Source organism: Somniosus microcephalus, chromosome 8 (genome assembly GCF_052327205.1).
Source record: "Somniosus microcephalus isolate GS21.2 chromosome 8, FLI_Smic_1.0, whole genome shotgun sequence".
NCBI lineage: Eukaryota > Metazoa > Chordata > Chondrichthyes > Squaliformes > Somniosidae > Somniosus > Somniosus microcephalus.
In genome coordinates, this window is record NC_140994.1 from 196,475,452 (window position 1) to 196,497,101 (window position 21,650).

Genomic DNA, 21,650 nt, shown 5'->3' on the forward strand with positions numbered 1-21,650 from the left:
AGGACCCAGGTCTCCTCCCTACAATCCTCCTTCAAACAATGCCACCAAAGGGAACCAGACTAACTAGTCATTCATCACAATACATTTTGTGAGAAGCTGCTGTCACAGAATGGCTGATGTGTTTGCTTACGTGACAACAGTCACTGCATTTCAAAAGTAATTCCACTGTGTGAAGCACCTTCTAACATAGAATCATATATAGAATCATAGAGTAGTACAGCACAGAAGGAGGCCATGCCACCCATCAAGGCTGAGTCGGCTCTTTTAACGAGCAATCCAGTTAGTCCCGCTCCTCCACTCTTTTCCCATATCCCTTCAATTTTTAATCCTTCAAGTATTTATCCAATTCCCTTTCGAAGGCTACTATTGAATCTGTTTCCACCACCCTATCAGGCACTGCATTCCAAATGCTAACCACTCGTTGCGTAAAAAGGTTGTTCCTCATACCTTTTTTTTTTGCCAATCACCTTAAATCTGTGCCCTCTGGTTATCAAGTCTTCAGCCATTGGAAGCAGTTTCTCTTTATTTACTCTATCTAAACCCTTCATGATTTTAAACACCTCGATCAAATCTCCCCTTAACCTTCTCTGCTCTAAGGAGAACAACCTCAGCTTCTCCAGTCTATCCATGCAACTGTAATCCCTCATTCCCAGAACGATTCTAGCAAATCTCTTCTGTATCCTCCCCAAAACCTTCATGTCTTTCCTAATGTGTGGTGCCCAGAATTGGACACAATACTCCAGCTGGGGCCGAACTAGTGTTTTATAAAGGTTTAGCATAACTTCCTGGCTTTTGCACTCTCTGCCTCTATTTATAAAGTCCAGGATCTCATATGCTTTATTAACTGCTTTGCTAATCTGTCCTGCCACCTTTTCAACAAAAACATGACAAGGTGCTATAAAAATCCAAGTAAAAGCATTATTATTAATGAAAGGCTGTTCGGCCATCTTTAGCTAACATTGTTTCTACAACTTTTGTGTTAAAGTTGAAATTTGCACAAGCAGTATACAATAATCTATTGTAAATGGGAGAAAATGGTATGCCTTTGGATGGCAGTGATTTTTAACTTTATTTAGGGGTATTTTCATGATTATCCCCAGACCCTGCTTGTCCTATCACATTCAGCGTTATCTAGAATGACAGATATAATAGTGATCCTACATGTCTATCAATGTAGTGTGGCCTTTCTGTGTAACAGTTTCTAGATGGGGAGAAACACACGGCTGCCCACAGTTCACCTCATCTACATTTAAAACTAACACAATGACTGGGTAGCAGGAATATTTTGTGGTTTGAAATACTAAAAATACAGTCCTACTCACTTATCTCATTCTAATTTTGTCGACACATGCACTTTGTATGTGCGGAGATGAAGTTGGGACTTTTCTTTTTTGTCGACATAAGCAGAATGTCAACATAAACGGTTTGAGACTATGTTCAGACGAAGGGTCATCGACCCGAAACGTTAACTCTGTTTCTCTCTCCTCGATGCTGCCTGACCTGCTGAGTGTTTCCAGCACTTCTGTTGTTATTTCAGATTTCCAGCATCTGCAATATTTTGCTAATATATTCCAGGACCTGGTCATCTCCACACGCAGTTCTGCACTCATCACCTGACATTATTCACTCTTTCGCTGAAGATTCCAATCATTCACAATCTCCAGTCCGCTTGCAATGCAATGGCTGAATCACTACATCTTGATCTAGTCAACGCCCTGCCAATGAACAGCATGGATACGGAATTGGCTAAGTGACAGGAAACAGAGTGTAGCGGTGAACAGTTGTTTTTCAGACCGGAGGAAGGTATACAGTGGTGTTCCCCAGGGGTCGGGACTAGGACCACTGCTTTTCTTGGTATATATTAATGACTTGGACTTGGGTGTACAGGGCACAATTTCAAAATTTGCAGATGACACAAAACTTGGAAGTATAGTGAACAGTGAGGTGGAAAGACTTCAGGAAGACATAGATAGGCTGGTGAAATGGGTGGACACGTGGCAGATGAAATTTAACGCAGAAAAGTGTGAAGTGATACATTTTGGTAGGAAGAATGAGGAGAGGCAATATAAACTAAAGGGTACAATTCTAAAGGGGGTGCATGAACAGAGAGACCTGGGGGTATGTGTGCACAAATCGTTGCAGGGCAGGTTGAGAAAGCAACTAAAAAGGATTACAGGATCCTGGGTTTCATAAATAGAGGTATAGAGTACAAAAGTGTAGAAATTATGATGAACCTGGTTCGGCTCCAACTGGAGTACTGTGTCCAATTCTGGGCACCACACTTTAGGGAGGATGTGAAGGCCTTAGAGAGGGTGCAGAACAGATTTACGAGAATGATTCCAGGAATGAGGGATTTCAGTTATGTTGATAGACTGGAGAAGCTGGAGTTGTTCTCCTTGGAGCAGAGAAGGTCCCAGAGGCCCAGGTAGGCCTCAGTGCATCAGCGGGAGAAATCTCGGTGGGAATCGCGGAGCGGCGACTTTAAAAAGGCCCCGAGGCTCAGGTAGTCCTCAGTGCATCAGCGGGTGAAATCTCAGCGTGAATCGCGGAGCGGCAACTATAAAAAGGCCCCAGAGGCTCAGGTAGGCCTCAGTGCGTCAGCGGGAGAAATCTCGGCGGGAATCGCAGAGCGGCGACTATAAAAAGGCCCCGAGGCTCAGGTAGGCCTCAGTGCATCAGCGGGAGAAATCTCGGCGGGCCTCGCAGAGTGGTGACTATAAAAAGGCCCCGAGGCTCAGGTAGGCCTCAATGCATCAGCAGGAGAAATCTCAGCGGGAATCACAGAGCGGCGACTATAAAAAGGCCCCAGAGGCTCAGGTAGGCCTCAGTGCGTCAGCGGGAGAAATCTCAGCGGGAATCGCAGAGCGGCGACTATAAAAAGGCCCCGAGGCTCAGGTAGGCCTCAGTGCGTCAGCGGGAGAAATCTCGGCGGGACTCGCGGAGTGGCGACTATAAAAAGGCCCCGAGGCTCAGGTAGGCCTCAGTGCGTCAGCAGGAGAAATCTCAGCAGGAATCGCGGAGCGGCGACTATAAAAAGGCCCCAGAGGCTCAGGTAGGCCTCAGTGCGTCAGCAGGTGAAATCTTGGTGGGAATCGCGGAGCGGCGACTATAAAAAGGCCCCAAGGCTCAGGTAGGCATACCAATCTTCAATCTCAGAGGGAGAGAAGTAAAAAGTAATCAAAGTGTGACGTCACCAGAAAGCAGGTAAGTGATTGGTTGGTGAGTATTTCTCTCTTTATAAACTTTAACTCTGTGGTTTATAAAGTCTCTGTGGTGTAGCGGGGACTGTTTATAAACCAGGGCCCTTAAATATACTATTTAACTGTAGTGTAATTGGTGGGATTGATTTGATTTAATTTAATTGCAATTAATTAAAGGGTAATTCATGGCAGGAGAGCCTGGCCCCATTGTATGCTCCTCCTGCGCTATGTGGGAACTCATGGACACTTCCTGCGTCCCTGACAACTATGTGTGCAGGAAGTGTGTCCAGCTGCAGCTACTGGCAGACAGCATTGCGGCACTGGAGCTGTGACTGGATTCATACTGGACCATTCGCGAAGCTGAGGATGTTGTGAATAGCATGTTTGATCAGTTGGTCACACCACAGGCAAAGGTTGGACAGGCAGAAAGGGAATGGGTGACCAACAGAAAGAGTACTACGCACAGGCAGGTAGCGCAGGGATGCCCTGTGGACATCCCCCTCTCAAACAGATACACCACTTTGAGTACTGTTGGGGGAGATGGCTTATCAGAGGAAGGCAGCAGCAGCCAACTTCCTGGCACCAGGGGTGGCTCTGCTGCACAGGATGGGAGGAAAAAGAGGGGTAGAGCTATAGTAATAGGAGATTCTATTGTAAGGGGAATAGATAGGCGTTTCTGCGGCCGCAAACGAGACTCCAGGATGGTGTGTTGCCTCCCTGGTGCAAGGGTCAAGGATGTCTCAGAGTGGCTGCAGAACATCTTGGAAGGGGAGGGTGAACAGCCAGTTGTAGTGGTGCATATAGGTACCAATGATATAGGTAAAAAGTGGGATGAGGTCCTAAAAGCGGAATATAGGGAGTTAGGAGGTAAATTTAAAAATAGGACCTCAAAGGTAGTAATCTCAGGATTGCTACCAGTGCCACGTGCTAGCCAGAGTAGAAATAGAAGGATATTTCAGATGAATACGTGGCTAGAGGAATGGTGCAAGGGGGAGGGATTCAAATTCCTGGGACATTGGAACCGGTTCTGGGGGAGGTGGGACCAGTTCAAACCAGACGGTTTGCACCTGGGCAGGGCCGGGACCGATGTCCTAGGGAGAGTGTTTGCTAGTGCTCTGGGGGAGGTTTTAAACTAAAATGGCAGGGGGTTGGGAACCTGAGCAAGGAGACAGAGGAAAGGGAAACAAGGATAAAAGCAAAAGATAGGAAGGAGAAAAACAAAAGTGGCAGTCAGAGAAATCAATGGTTTAAATCAAACATGGCCACAGTAAATAATAATTCTAATAGGTCTAAGAGCATTAAAAAAACAAGCCTGAAGGCTTTGTGTGTTAATGCGAGGAGCATTCGTAATAAGGTGAATGAATTAGCTGCACAAATAGAGGTAAACGAATATGATTTGATTGGGATTACGGAAACATGGCTCCAGGGTGGTCAAGGCTGGGAACTCAACATCCAGGGGTATTCAATATTCAGGAAAGATAGGCAAAAGGGAAAGGGAGGTGGAGTAGCATTGCTGGTTAAAGAAGGGATTAACACAATTGTAAGGAAGGATATTAGCTCTGATGATGTGGAATCTGTATGGGTAGAACTGAGAAATACTAAGGGGCAGAAAACGTTAGTGGGAGTCGTATATAGACCTCTAAACAGTAATGCGGAGTTTGGGGATGGCATTAAAAGGGAAATTAGAGAAGCGTGCAATAAGGGCACAGCAGTCATCATGGGTGACTTTACATATAGATTGGGCTAACCAAATTAGTAACAATACTGTGGAGGAGGAATTCCTGGAGTGTTTACGGGATGGTTTCCTGGACCAATATGTCGAGGAACCAACCAGAGATCAGGCCATCCTAGACTGGGTATTATGTAATGAGAAAGGATTCATTAGCAATCTTGTTGTACGAGGCCCCTTGGGTCAGAGCGATCATAATATGATTGAATTCTTCATTAAGATGGAGAATGAAGTAGTCGACTCAGAGACTAGCATGCTAAATTTAAATAAAGTAAACTACGATGGTCTGAGGCACGAGTTGGGTAGGATTGATTGGGGAATGTCACTCAAAGGGTTGACGGTGGATAGGCAATGGCAAACATTCAAAGACCGCATGGATGAACTACAGAATTTGTTCATCCCTGTTTGGCATAAAAATAAAACAAAAAAGGTGACTCAACCGTGGCTAACAAGGGAAATTAGGGATAGCATAAGATCCAAGGAGAGGACATATAAATTGGCCAGAAAAAGCAGTAAACCTGAGGATTGGGAGCAGTTTAGGATTCAACAAAGGAGGACAAAGGGATTAATTAAGAAGGGGAAAATAGAGTATGAGAGTAAGCCTGCAGAGAACATAAAAACTGACTGTAAAAGCTTTTGTAGATATGTGAAGAGAAAAAGATTGGTGAAGCCAAGCGTAGGTCCCTTGCAGTCAGAATCAGGGGAATTTATAATGGGGAAAAAGAAATGGCAGAACAATTAAATACATATTTTGGTTCTGTCTTCACAAAGGAGGACACAAATAACCTCCCAGAGATGTCGGGGAACATACGGTCTGATGAAAGGGAGGAACTGAAAGAAATCAGTATTTGTAGGGAAATGGTGTTAGGGAAATTGATGGGATTGAAGGCTGATAAGTCCCCAGGGCCTGATAATCTACATCCTAGGGTACTTAAGGAAGTGGCCCTAGAAATACTTGATGCTTTGCTGATCATCTTCCAGCATTCAATGGAATCTGGAACAGTACCCATGGATTGGAGGGTAGCTAATGTTACCCCACTATCCAAAAAAGGTGGTAGAGAGAAAACGGGGAATTACAGACCGGTAAGCCTGACATCGGTAGTGGGGAAAATGCTAGAGTCCATTATAAAAGATGTAATAGCAGAGCACTTGGAAAACAGTGACCGGATCAGACAAAGTCAACATGGATTTACAAAAGGTAAATAGTGCTTGACTAACCTACTGAATTTTTTGAGGATGTAACTGGTAAAATAGATAAGGGAGAACCAGTGGATGTGGTATATTTGGACTTTCAGAAGGCTTTCGATAAGGTCCCGCATAAGAGATTAGCGTGTAAAGTTAAGGCACATGGGATTGGGGGCAAGGTATTGACTTGGATAGAGAACTGGTTGGCAGATAGAAAGCAAAGAGTTGGAATAAACGGGCCTTTTTCCGAGTGGCAGGCAGTGACTAGTGGGGTACCGCAGGGATCGGTCCTTGGACCCCAGCTATTCACAATGCTGTATATATTAATGATCTAGACAAGGGAACTAATGTAATATCTCCAAATTTGCAGCCGACACAAAGCTGGGTGGGCGTGTGTGATGTGAGGAGGATGCTGAGAAACTCCAGGATGATTTGGACAGGTTGGGTGATTGGGCAAAAGCATGGCAGATGCAATATAACGTGGATAAATGCAAGGTTATCCACTTTGGTGGCAAAAACAGGAAGACAGATTACTATCTGAGTGGCAATAGATTGGGAGAAGGGGAAGTGCAATGAGACCTGGGTGTCCTTGTGCACCAGTCGCTGAAGGTAAGCATGCAGGTGCAGCAGGCGGTAAAGAAGGCAAATGGCATGTTGGCCTTCATAGCGAGAGGGATTGAGTACAGGAACAAGGATGTCTTGCTGCAGTTATACAGGGCCTTGGTGAGACCACATCTTGAGTATTGTGTGCAGTTTTGGTCGCCTTATCTGAGGAAGGATGTTCTTGCCATGGAAGGAGTACAGCGAAGATTCACCAGGCTGATACCTGGGATGGCAGGAATGACGTATGAGGAGAGATTGGGTCGATTGGGCTTGTACTCGCTGGAGTTTAGAAGAATGAGAGGGGATCTCATTGAAACTTATAAAATTCTGACAGGGCTGCGCAGATTAGATGCAGGAAGAATGTTCCCGATGGTCGGGGAGTCCTGAACCAGGGGTCACAGTCTAAGGATAAGGGGTAGGCCATTTAGGACAGAAATGAGGAGGAATTTCTTCACCCAGAGAGTGGTGAACCTGTGGAATTCTCTACCACAGAAGGCAGTAGAGGCCAATTCATTAAATATATTCAAGAAGGGGTTGGATATATTTCTTAAAGCTAAAGGGATCAAGGGGTATGGGGAGAAAGCAGGGACCGGGTACTGAATTTGGATGATCAGCCATGAACACATTGAATGGCGGAGCAGGCTCGAGGGGCCGAATGGCCTACTCCTGCTCCTATCTTCTATGTTTCTCTGAGATCAGATTTGATAGAAGTGTTCAAAATCATGAGAGGTCTAGACAGAGTAGATAGAGGGAAACTGTTCCCATTGGCAGAAGGGTCGAGATCCAGAGGACACAGATTTAAGATGATTAGCAAAAGAACCAAATGCTACGTAAGAAAAAAGTTTTTTACGCAGCAAGTGGTTAAGATCTGGAATGCATTGCCTGAAAGGGTGGTGGAGGCAGATTCAATCACGGCTTTCTAAAGGGAGTTGGATAAGTACCTGAAGGAAAACAATTTGCAAGGCTATGGGCAAAAGGCGGGAGAGTGAGACTAGCTGAAATGCTCTTGCAGAGAGCCGGCATGGGCTCGACGGGCCGAATGGCCTTCTTCCGTACTGTGACCATTCTATGATTCTATGAACACTGTATTGGATTGCTTGATTGATTGATATACCCCCTGCAGCCCTGGCTGATGTCAACACCGCAGCAGCCAAGCTCAGTAGTGATAGCATTCCCCCCTCTGAGTCCGAAGGTTATGGTTTTGGCCTCTTGCAAATTCTGGCCTCTTGCATATCCCCTATTTTAATCACTCCCACTCTAGACAGCCCCAGCAAGCAGAGGCTAATGTTCCAGTCTCTGAATACTAGTTTGACATCCAGTGGGGTACTTGTATCAGGTGGAGTACCACTCCACCCCACCACGCCCCCCAAAACCCCGTCCCCATTGTACTGCCGGTGAGCAGGAGACCAGTGATCTGGCGTCTGAATACTGGGTTGACATCCAGTGGAATATTCATGTCTGATGAAGTGCCCCCCACAACCCTCCTTCTACATCGTAGTCCCAGTAAGCAGGAGATCAGTGATCTGGTGTCTGAATACTGGGTTAATAGCCACCTCTCGTCTTCGAGAGTGGAGTAGCGACTTCTAGCCTGTTTCCCTGCTCAGGCTAAGAACCTGCCCAAATGACAAGTCATTGTTACAGAGACAAACCAAAGCATGATCTGCTGGATGTAAATACAGTGGAAGAAATGGGTTGCATCATGTTCCACTCGGCATGGAAGAGAAGAAGAGATAATGCAGGCATCTGTCCTTGGCCCCCTCTATTTCTCATCTACATGCTGCCCCTTAGCGACATTATCCGAAAACACAGCATCAGTTTCCACATGTACACAGATAATACCTAGCTCTACTTCACCACAACCTCTCTCGATCCCTTCCCTGTCTCTAAATTGTCAGACTGCTTGTCCGACATCCAGTACTGGATGAGCAGACATTCCCTCCGACTAAATATTGGGAAGACCAAAGCCATTGTCTTCGTTCCTCGCCACAACCTACATTCCCTAGCCATCGACTCCATCCCTCTCCCTGGCAACTGTCTGAAGCTGAACCAGACCATTCGTAACCTGGATGTCGCAACTGAACCCGAGATGAGCTTCCAACCACATCTCTGTGTCATCACCAAGACCGCCTACTTCCACCTCTGTAACATTGCCCGACTCCGCCCCTGCCTCAGCTCATCTGCTGCTGAAACCCTCATCCATGCCTTTGTTACCTCTAGACTTGACTGTTCCAACACTCTGCTGGCCGGCCTCCCATCTTCCACCCTCCCTAAACTTGAGCTTATCCAAAACTCTGCGGCCCATACCCTAACTCACACCAAGTCCCATTCACCCATCACCCCTGTGCTTGCTGACCTACATTGGCTCCCAGTGTGGCAACGGCCTCAATTTTAAAATTCTCATCCTTGTTTTCAAGTCCATCTAAGGCATCTGTAATCTCCTCCAGCCCTACAACCCTCCAAGACCTCTGCGTTCCTCAAATTCTGGCCTCTTGCATATCCCCTATTTTAATCACTCCACCATTGGCGGCTATGCTTTCAGCTACCGAGGCCCTAAGCTCCGAAATTTCCTCCCTAAACCTCTTCAACTCTCTACCACTCCTCCTTTAAGATGCTCCTTAAAACCTACCTCTTTGACCAAGCTTTTGGTCATCTATCCTAATATCTCCTTATGTGGCTCGGGGTCAAATTTGGTTTGATAAAGCTCCTGTGAAGCGCCTTGGGACATTTTACTACGTTAAAGACGCTATGTAAATGCAAGTTGTTGTTGTTGTTGATTTAATTGTAACTGATTACACTGCAAGGATCTAATTGGTGATTGAATACGCAGTGAGGACCTAATGGTAACTGATTACACTGTGAGGATCTAATGGTGATTGAACACACTGTGAGGATCTAATGGTAACTGATTACACTGTGAGGATCTAATGGTGTGAGGATCTAATGGTGATTGAACACACTGTGAGGATCTAATGGTAACTGATTATACTGTGAGGATCTAATAGTGATTGAACACACTGTGAGGATCTAATGGTAACTGATTACACTGTGAGGATCTAATGGTGTGAGGATCTAATGGTGATTGAACACACTGTGAGGATCTAATTTTGTTACACTGTCAAAGGAGGGTAGATCAGCTGCCAGAATTCTATATGGTTAACTTTAATATATTCTTGATGGCTCATTACGTTTAACTTTGAGTTGAGGTAAGTGAAGGGTTGGTACTAATGCATTTTATTGCCCTGTGTTCTGCTTCATGGAAGGTCCTTAATACAGCAAATGAAAGTAATCAATCTGTGAAATATACGGTGTAAAATCTAGATCGGACTGGTTTAAATAGTTTAATACTGAATCGAAGATAGAACATTAACTTGCAGGAAAATGAATTAGTACTCTAATGTTTGCTGTTAAATGCTGTCTTTTAAGATAGAAAGTAATGGTAAAATGTCAGAGGAATAATCCAGAAAAACCTTCTCTATTGTCCCAATTTATATTTACCTGAATGTTACTAATTACCTCTCTACTTCACTTTCTTAAGCACCTTTAATGTTATATGTAAGTTGCTCTTTACTCTCAAATTATCTTTCACCTTGGAAGTTCTAGCCTAATCTATGACACCTGTATGGTTTTTGGCATGGCTGTTCCATTGTTGCCTATGCTATGTGATGTGCCTTCAATAACTCAAAGACAAGGAATTTAAAGGATTCAACTAAGGCTTTTAATCACTAAGAACATAGCAGCATTACAGGTCTTCCCACATCGGGCGTCTGGTAGGAAATGACTCATACAGCTCCTGAGACCTTTATATGGCAAAAGACAGGAGCGTAGCCAATACACACAATAGGAACAAAAGGGGGTGGTTCACACAATACAAGCAGGTGAAACACACAGGTAAAACACATAGGCTGATGAAGGCATATATTTCATCACATTCACCCCTTCTACAGATTTAGTCTGTCCGGGAGTGTGATAGTCCTTCCTGAACGTCGCAACAGTACCTCGGGTTCTGACCGTGAGTCCGTGGTGCCCTCCTGGGCATACCCATGTGCTGGGGTTGTTGCAGGTACTGCTGGGGGTGGTGAGGATACCTCTGGGGATGGTGGAGGTTCTTCTGGGGGTGGTGGTGATGGGTCGTCGTCGTCGCTTCCTGCCGAGGCGAGGTCCTTTATGGACACGGTGTCTTCACGCCCGTCGGCGTGCTTGACGTACGCGTACTGTGGGTTTGCGTGGAGTAGGTGTACTGCCTCCATGAGGGGATCCGTTTTGTGGCCCCCCACATGTTTCCGCAACAGGACTGTCCCTGGGGTGGAGAGCCACGAGGGTAGGGATACTCCTGAGGCTGACTTGCGGGGAAAAACAAACATCTTCTCGTGAGGAGTGGCGTTAGTAGCAGTACACAGTAGCGACCTTATCGAGTGGAGTACGTCTGGGAGGACCTCCTGCCAGCGGGAGGTGGGGAGGCCTTTAGACCTTAGTGCTAAGGTGACCGCCTTCCACACTGTCGCGTTCTCCCTCTCCACTTGCCCATTACCCCGGGGGTTATACCTAGTGGTCCGACTCGTGGCTATCCCCTTTGACAGCAGGTATTGGTGCAGTTCATCGCTCATGAACGACGCCCCCCTGTCAGTGTGGATGTAGTTGGGCATGCCGAACGTGCAAAACAGGTTGCCGAGGCACTTGATGACCGTGGCACTGGTCATATCTGGGCAGGGGTAGGCGAATGGGAAGCGGGAGTACTCGTTCACAATGTTGAGGAAGTACACATTGCGGTCGGTGGAGGGGAGTGGTCCCTTGAAATCTAAGCTCAGGCGCTCGAATGGCCGTGTAGCTTTGATCAGGTGGGCTCGGTCGGGCCTGAAAAAACGTGGCTTGCATTCCGCACAAGTGCGGCAGTCCCTGGTCATAGACCGGACCTCCTCGATGGAATAGGGCAGGTTACAGGATTTTATAAAGTGGAATAGCCGGGTGACCCCCGGGTGGCAGAGGCCATTGTGGAGGCCCTGTAGCCTGTCCCCCTGGATGCTGGCACACATCCCTCGTGATAGGGCGTCAGGGGATTCGTTGAGGGCCCCCGGCCTATATATTATGTCGTACTCAAACGTGGAGAGTTCGATCCGCCACCTGAGAATTTTGTCGTTCTTGATCTTCCCCCTCTGTTGTTAAACATGAAGGCTACCGACCGCTGGTCGGTAAGCAGGGTGAAGCGTTTGCCGGCTAGGTAGTGCCTCCAGTGCCGCACTGCCTCCACTATGGCCTGGGCCTCCTTCTCTACCGAGGAGTACCTGATCTCGGGCCCTTGGAGGGTTCTTGAGAAAAAGGCTACGGGCCGCCCATCCTGGTTGAGGGTGGCTGCTAAAGCGAAGTCGGACGCATCGCTTTCGACCTGGAAAGGGATGTTTTCATCCACTGCCCGCAGCGCGGCCTTCTCAATGTCGTGTTTAATGCTGTTGAAGGCGGCGTGGGCCTCGGCTGTGAGCGGGAAGGACGTTGATTTCAGGAGGGGACGGGCCTTGTCGGAATAATTGGGGACCCATTGGGTTATATGTAAGTTGCTCTTTACTCTCAAATTATCTTTCACCTTGGAAGTTCTAGCCTAATCTATGACACCTGTATGGTTTTTGGCATGGCTGTTCCATTGTTGCCTATGCTATGCACATCTGGAACTCTGCTCGTGAACACTTTATGGGAACACCTTTGATGGGATCTGGTTCCATGTATTTGTAAACAAAGTACCATCATGCAGTACTAGTAACAATGTCCTCACCCTTAGAGTACTTATTTTCTAGCCGAATCTCAACGAAATACTTCACTGAGATGTGTCACTGTTAACTGCTTCATTGTCCATTGTCTGATTACTGTTTCTAAAAGCTTCCCCACTACCGAGGTCAAACTGACTGGCCTGTAGTTGCTGGGTTTATCTTTACACCCTTTTTTGAACAACGGTGTAACATTTACAATTCTCCAGTCCTCTGGCACCACCCCTGTATCTAAGGAGGAATGGAATATTATGGCCAGTACCTCCGCAATTTCCTCCCTCAATTCCCTCAGCATCCTAGGATGCATCCCATCCGTTCCATCTACTTTAAGTACAGCCAGCCTTTTTAATACCTCTTTATCAATTTTTATCCGATCGAATATCTCCACAACCTCCTCCTTTACTGTGTCTATGGCAGCATCCTCTTCCTTGGTGAAGACAGATGCAAAGTACTCGTTTAGTAACTCAGCCATACCCTCTGCCTCCATTCATAGGTCTTCTTTTTGGTCCCTAATTCGCCCCACCACTCCTCTTACTACCCTTTTACTATTTATATGCCTATAGAAGACTTTTGGATTACCTTTTATGCTGGCTGCCATTCTATTCTCATACCCTCTTTGCCCCTCATTTTCTTTTTCACTTCTCCTCTGACCTTTCTATATATAGCCTATTTCTCAGATGTATTTGCAACCTGACATCTGTCATTCGCGCTCTTTTTCTGCTTCATAATACTCTCTATCTCTTTCATCATCCAGGGAGCCTTGATTTAGTTGCCCTGCCTTTCCCCCAGTGGGAATGTACATAGAAACATAGAAAAACAGGAGCAGGAGTAGGCCATTCAGCCCTTCGAGCCTGCTCCACCATTCAATATGATCATGGCTGATCCTCTATCTCAATACCATATTCCCGCTCTCTCCCCATATCCCTTGATGCCTTTTGTGTCTAGAAATCTATCGATCTCCTTCTTAAATATATTCAGTAACTTGGCCTCCACAGCTTCTATGGTAGAGAATTCCATAGGTTCACCACCCTCTGAGTGAAGACATTTCTTCTCATCTCAGTTCTAAATGTCCTACCCCATATCCTGAGACTGTAACCACTCGTTCTAGACCCCCCAGCCAGGGGAAACATCCTCCCTGTATCCAGTCTGTCTAGCCCTGTCAGAATTTTATACGTTTCAATGAGATCCCCTCTCATTCTTCTAAACTCTAGTGAATACAGGCCTAGTCGACCCAATCTCTCCTTATACGATAGTCCTGCCATCTCAGGAATCCGCCTGGTGAACCTTCGCTGCACTCCCTCTATGGCAAGTATATTCTTTCTTAGGTAAGGAGACCAAAAATGCACACACCACTCCAGGTGTGGTCTCACCAAGGCCCTGTACAACTGTAGTAAGACATCCTTGCTCCTGTACTCAAATCCTCTTGCAATGGAGGCCAACATACCATTTGCCTTCCTAACTGCTTGCTGCACCTGCATGTTTGCTTTCAGTGACTGGTGTACAAGGACATCCAGGTCCCTTTGTACATCAGCATTTCCCAATCTACCACCATTTAAATAATACTCTACCTTTCTGTTTTTCCTACCGAAGTGGATAACTTCACATTTATCCACGTTATAATGCATCTGCCATGTATTTGCCCACTCACTCAACTTGTCTAAATCGCCTTGAAGCCTCTTTGCATCCTCCTCACAATTCACAATCCCACCTAGTTTTGTGTCGTCAACAAACTTGGAAATATTACATTTGGTTCCCTCATCCAAATCATTCATATATATTGTGAATAGCTGGGGCCCAAGCACTGATCCCTTGTGGTACCTCACTAGTCACCGCCTGCCACCCCGAAAAGGACCCATTTATTCCTACTCTCTGTTTCCTGTCTGTTAACCAATTTTCAAACCATGCCAGTATATTACCCCCAATCCCATGTGCTTTAATTTTGCACACTAACCTCTTATGTGGGACTTTATCTAAGGCCTTCTGAAAATCCAAATCCACCACATCCACTGGTTCTCCCTTATCTATTCTACCAGTTACATCCTCAAAAAACTCTAGTAGGTTTGTCAAACATGATTTCCCTTTCATAAATCCATGTTGACTTTGTCTAATCCCGTTGATATTTTCTAAGTGTCCTGTTATCATATCCTTTATAATAGACTCTAGCATTTTCCCTACTACTGATGTTAGGCTGTACCTGAACTATTTCCTCTTTAAAGGCAGTTTTGCCTGCCAATCTTTGATTCCACTTTACCCGGGCCAGATCTGTTCTCAACCCACTGAAATTGGCCCTCCCCCAGTTAAACATTTTTACTCTAGATTGCTCCCTGTCCTTTTCCATAGCTAATCTAAACCTTATTATACTATGATTACTGTTCCCTAAATGTTCACCTACTGACACTTGCTCCACTTGACCTACTTCATTCCCCAGAATCAGATCCAGCAATGCCTCCTCCCTCGTCGGGCCGGAAACATACTGATTAAGAAAGTTCTCCTGAACACACTTCAGAAATTCTTCCCCTTCTCTGCCCTTAACACTATTACGATCCCAGTCTATATTAGGATAGTTGAAGTCCCCCATTATTACTACTCTATAGTTCTTGCACCTCTCTGTAATTTCTCTGCAAATTTGCTCCTCCATATCTTTCCCACTATTTGGTGGTCTATAGAATACACCTAGTAGTGTAATGGCACCGCTATTATTTCTTAACTGTAGCCATATAGATTCTGTCCTTGACCCCTCCAGGACATCCTCCCTCTCCAGCACTGTAACATTCTCCTTGACCAATACTACCACACCACCTCCTATCTTTCCTTCCCTATCTTTCCTGAACACTTTATAACCAGGAATATTTAATACCCAATCCTGCCCCTTTTTGAACCAGGTCTCAGTTATTGCCACAACATCATATTCCCATGTGGCTATTTGTGCCTGCAGCTCACTTACCGTGTTTACTACGCTTCGTGTGTTCACATACATACACTGTAAACCCATCTTAGACCACCCAGTATTCTCTCTTAGTTTGACCCCACCTAATACTTTGCTATTTCTTACTTTAGTGCTCTCTGTCTCTCTCAATCCTTTGCGCACTTTATTTCCCCTTTCTAATGTTACATCCTGGTGCCCATCCCCCTGCCAAATTAGTTTAAACCCTCCCCAACAGCATTGTTCTGGCTCAACAATGTAGATATCATGGATTGTTAAAGTACAAATGAATCATGGCAGCTCCATGGGTAGCATGCATTCACATGGGAGACATGTGTTTGGTTTCACATACTAGTTACATATTAATAGAATGATACTTCTTTCTCTTAATAAAGTTAAGGTGGTTCTTATTCAATGCCACATGAGTACCATCAATGGGATCCTGTATCTGGGGGAATCCTGCTTATCCAAAGAAGTTTGCTATTCAGGACCTTTTCACAGATGAATAGAATATATCTTGTATTAATACCTAGTGCACCAGTCTTCCAGGACTCACTGGCATCTCAGCAGCAATTTTCTCATTGTCTCTGTTGCCCTCCTGTTGTAGCATGGCTTTGGGATTCTGCTCTTTCTACTCTATGATGAGGCTTTGCAGCATGTATAAGTGTTGATTCTTGAGGCCCCAGGTGACTGTACTGTAATGGGTTTCCTGATTGTTAAGACGCCTAAAATATGCTTTCAAGGCGCTGTTCATATTCTCTATAATAATTCTGGTTGTAACCATACTTTGCTTGTGTCCTGGTGTCCTAATTGGCCTTGGGCTTTTAATCTGTTTTTATGCTTCTCCCAGGAGACCACATGGCACCTAGGAATTTCTTGACATGATCACAACTGTATGGGACAGACTAGATGGACCAGCTGGTCTTTTCCTGTCCGACACTTTTGTATGCTCGTATGTGTCCTTAGCCATGGTTGCAGGGCTTACCCTGGTCTCCCAGGAGACATTCTCCCATTCTACAATCCACTTCATATAAGGCTGACAAAGATGATTGATGTAAAATAAAAGTATCATGGGAACTCCCAGGCAACAGGCATTGGCCTGCATAGTCACAAATCATTGTTAAAAGTAACACCCTCTTCAGTTAATGTAGACCACTGGGGCAATCAATAATCCTTCCTCTCTTCCGAAGCCAATTACAAGTGAGCAGCCTCCTCATCCTGTTGTTCAGTAATGTGGTGAAGGTGTTGCAGTATTAAATAATGTATTGTAGGAATGGTCAAATTCCTATCTAGAGATTGAGTTCGACGCAGGCAATCAATCAAAAAGGTTTTTAATGTTAAACTAACAAGGTTAAACAGATTGATGCAAGAGAACTATGAATACAGGTCTTAACAGGTCGGAGGCTCCACGAGGACTGCCTGGGCGGTCCCGTGGATGGCGTCATGATGTCATCACGTTTTTCCTGCGTTTGGGTGATCACGTGATTAGTGGCATGACATCATCGTGTTTGCCCACGCTCTTAAAGGGGCCGCGCACTGTACATGCAAACAGTATATACAATGGTACAGATTTAGTCTGTAGCTAACACATCGTTAAAGGGAATTATGTACAGTTGTTCAGAGTCCCTCAGTGGCTCTGCCACAGTATCACCTCAAAGATAGAGCAAGCCTTTGGCTTAGTGGTAGCATTCCTGCCCCTGAGTCAGAAGGTGCAAGGTTCAAACTCCCACTCCAGATAGTCCTGGTGATCTGTGGCTCTGAATTCTGGATTGACATCCAGAGGGATACTCACAACTTGTGGGGGAAGAAGAGTATTGTTGAATCCATGTGTTAATGGAGACACGGAATGCAGGAGTTGATTTAACAAGTGTTTACTGAACAAAGTCTGGAGGTGAACTAACTATACAAGACGCTATACAGGCTTATATACCCGAGTGGTCACTACCGGTACTACAGTACACAGGGGCTTCAAAAAAACATAGTTCCTCTTAAAGGTACATACACTACAATTCCTCCCCTTTTAGATAAATAGTACATAACATTTTAAGTAATCATTTAAATAACATTTTTACAAGAACAATAATCTACACATTTGCTGAAGTTAATCAATTACAAATTCAGTCTCTCTGGAGGCTTCCTGACTCGGTCCGGATAACGCCTCTGTGGTGCAGTAGGTTTCGGTGGTGTAGTAGGTTCTTTTGGCAAGGTTGATTCGGCTTCAATGCCAGTGTCGGGTTCATCTGGTTCCAGTATCACCGGATCGGAGGAAGATACTATGGGTATCTCTGCTTCATCACTAGGCGTATAGAGTTGTGGTGTAGGTTGTCCCTTTTCGGATGACTCTATGATCTGGTCAGCATGGCGCCTTATTATGCTTTCTCCAATGTCCACGGTATACATCAGCGGTCCTAGTCGTGTGCAAATAGTTCCAGGCTGCCATTTCTCGGTATGGTAGTCCCGGGCCAAAACTTGTTGACCTATCTGGAAGGTTCTAGTTGGCCTTTCATTCATGCTTTGAAATTGCCGGTTCTCTACGTCCCTTCTGATATTTGGCTTGATCAAATCCTGCCGGCATCTTAGTCTTCTATTGAAAAACATCATGGCGGGGGTTTGGTTTGTAACCACATGTGTTGCATTCCTGTACGCAAACAAGAAGTTATCTACCTTATGTTGTAGATTTATGTCTTCATTACCCATGGCCTTTATGGCCTTCTTGAAGGTCTGGACAAACCATTCAGCTAATCCATTGGTGGTGGGATGGTATGGGGCAGACGTGTAGTGCTTAACCCCATTGTTTTTTAAGAACTTCCTGAATTCTTCGGATACAAATTGTGGTCCATTATCAGAACAGATCTGTTCAGGCAGCCCATTCCTGGCGAATATGGTCCTTAATACTGTGATGGTTTTTTCCGTGGTGGTGGAGGACATCTTTATTACCTCCGGCCACTTGGAGTGTGCATCCACCGCGATTAAGAACATTGAGTCCATAAATGGACCAGCAAAGTCGATATGTACCCTTTGCCATGGAGATGAGGGCCACTCCCATGGATGTAGAGGGGCTTGTGGTGGGGCATTTTGGACCTTCTGGCATCCTAGACAGCTCTTGGTCATTTCTTCGATGTCTCCATCGATACCTGGCCACCACACAAACGCTCTGGCTAAGTTCTTCATTTTCACTCCACCCAGATGCCCCTCGTGAAGCTCCTTTAGCACTTTATCCTGGAGTTTGGGTGGAATCACCACTCTGGATCCACACATCAAGGTTCCTCGGCACACTGACAGCTGTTCTCTTCTTTGCGAGAATGCTGGCAACAGTGGTTCGCCATGTGCTGGCCATCCCTTCACCGTTAAATCGTAGACTCGTGAGAGAGTCGGGTCATTTCTCGTTTCCTTTTCAATGGTAGAATTTGTCACTGGTAGACATTCCACTATGGTCGAGTGGAACATCTCCACTGTAGGCGCCTCTTCTACCGTTGGCAACGGTAGGCGCGATAACCCGTCAGCATTCCCATGCTGTTTTGTTCCTTTGTATTCTATGTCATATTGGTGTGCCCCTAGGAAAAGGGACCACCTCTGTAGCCTTTGCGCTGTCATAATGGGAACGCCCTTTTTAGGGTTGAATATGGAGACGAGGGGTTGATGATCAGTCAACAAGGTAAATTTTTGTCCGTGTAGGTAATGGTTGAATTTCTTCACCCCCCACACCAGGCTGAGTGCCTCCCTGTCAATCTGGGCATAGTTACGCTCAGCTGAGTTCAATGAGCGTGACGCAAAAGCTATCGGCCGCTCCGAGCCATCAGGGAATCTATGCGATAATACCGCTCCCACGCCGTAAGGGGATGCATCGCACGCCAGTCTGATTGGCAGTGATGGGTTGTAATGAGCCAACACTTCCTTGGACGTGATCAAGCCTTTGCATTTATGGAAGGCACGTTTACAGTCTTCGCTCCATTTCCAAATTACTCCCATTTGTAGCAGTGCATTAAGAGGGTGCAGAAACGTTGACAAGTTCGGTAAAAATTTATGATAGTAATTTATTAATCCCAGGAACGACCTTAATTGTGAGACATTTTCAGGCGCGGGGGCTTTTACGACCGCTTCAATTTTTTCAGGTGACTTATGCAACCCTTCTTTGTTAATGACATGGCCACAATATGATATTTGTTTCTGGAAAAATTCGCACTTGGGGCGATTTGCTCGTAGGCCCCGTTCTCTCAGCCTCGTGAGCACCTGCTCCAAATTGGCAAGGTGTTCGTTGTCGTTTTCTCCTATTACAAGGATGTCGTCTAGGTAGCATTGAGTCCCCGGAATCCCTTGCAGGACTTGCTCCATAGCTCTTTGCCAGATAGCTGGAGCTGATGCTACTCCAAAAAACAGTCGATTGTACTGGTACAGGCCTTTGTGTGTGTTTATCGTGAGATACTTTTTAGAGGCCTCCTCAACCTCCATCTGTAGATATGCCTGTGCCAAGTCAATTTTGGTGAAACGTTTCCCTCCGGATAGTGAGGCGAAAATATCTTCTATCCTCGGAAGAGGATACTGTACCGTGTGAAGAACCGGGTTTACAGTCACCTTGAAGTCCCCACATATGCAAATTTTTCTCTGTTCTTCAGATTTATCATTATTCAAAATTTTCTTCATGACCGGGATGGTGGGTGTTGCCCACTCGCTCCAATCTACCTTGGATAACACGCCTGCTTTTTCCAAATTCTCCAGCTCTGCCTCGACTGCTGGACGAATTGCGTATGGCACCGGCCTTGCCTTAAAAAACTTGGGAATTGCCGCATCTTCCACTTTTATTGAGGCGGTGGCGCCTTTCAGGGTTCCTAGTTCCTGTTGAAACACTTCTTTGGCGTTAGCCAAGATTTCTTTTAATCGTCCAGGTATGACGTCATCATCATTTTTTTTCTTACTGGTCACTGTCAGTGCCTGAATGGAGTGCCAGTCTAAATGTATCTTTCTGATCCATTCACGTCCCAACAACGGTGGACCACCATCTTGCAGAATGTATAAATACAACTTCTGTATTTCCTTGCCATTGTATACAACAGGCACCCTTATTTTCCCTCTGGGGTATACTTTCTGCCCCGTATATGTCTTCAAGATAATGGATGTGTCTTTCAAAGGTATATGCGGAAATAGCCGCTCGTAATCCCGTCGACTTATGACGGTCAGAGCTGATCCTGTATCTAGCTCCATTTTAACTGAGGACCCCGCTATCGTGAGGGTAACCCAAATGGTCTGGTAATCTTCTTTGGAAATTACATTATGTAATTTGAGACAGCTTAGTCTCTTGTTTCCAGAGTCGCTATCGCTCTTCTGGTCTTCGGAGCTACTGTCCGTCATCATTTGTACCTTTCTGTACTTTTCCTTTATTGACCTTTTTACTGTCAGCGGATTTTTTTCCAGATCTGCATACACGTGCAATGTGTCCCATCTTTCTGCATTGCCTGCATGCTTTGTCCTTGAACCAGCAGTCCCTCTGGTCATGGGTGGATCTGCCGCAGCGATAACATCTCTCGAAACCCCATGTCATTTCATGGGTGCCGAAGTCCTGTGGCTTTTGCTGTATCTCTGCAGCTCCTCTTGCTGCTGCTTTGTATGATACAGCCACACTGAAAGCCTTGTCCAGTGTCAAATCTTTCTCAGAAAGTAGTCTTTTCTGTGTTCCTTCGCTTAGGAGACCGCAGACGAATTTGTCTCGTAGAGAATCTGCCAGTCCTGCCCCGAATTGGCAGTGCTTTGACAGCTTTCGTAATTCGGTGAGGTAATCAGCATTATTTTCATTCTTGTGCTGATTCCTCCTGAAGAATTTGAATCATTCCGCTATCAGCAGCGGTGTTGGGTTTAAGTGCTCCTGTAGGGTATCAACAATCTCCTTAAAATTCTTGTCCATCGGTTTGGCTGGAGTGATCAAGTTTCGTAACAGCCCGTATGTCCTTGCGCCCATCAGATTGAGAAGTACCGATGCCTTTTTATCATCCGCTACTTCATTCGCCTTGCAATATACCTCCACTCTTTCCACATATGTGGTCCAATCCTCCATATCACTATCGAAAGCAGTAATATTGCCAGTCTTAGGCATCCTGAAAATCAAAAATGGCGCCTCCCGCGCTTTTCCTTCTTCCCTGCCGAGTCAAGATGGTGCCTCCCATGCTTTCCCGCTGCTGCCGCTGCTGCCAACGCTGTTCTCCGCAGTTCCCGTTGCGACCTGCAGCTTTTCGCGGTATTTCTATTTTTAAAATTTTTTATTTGCA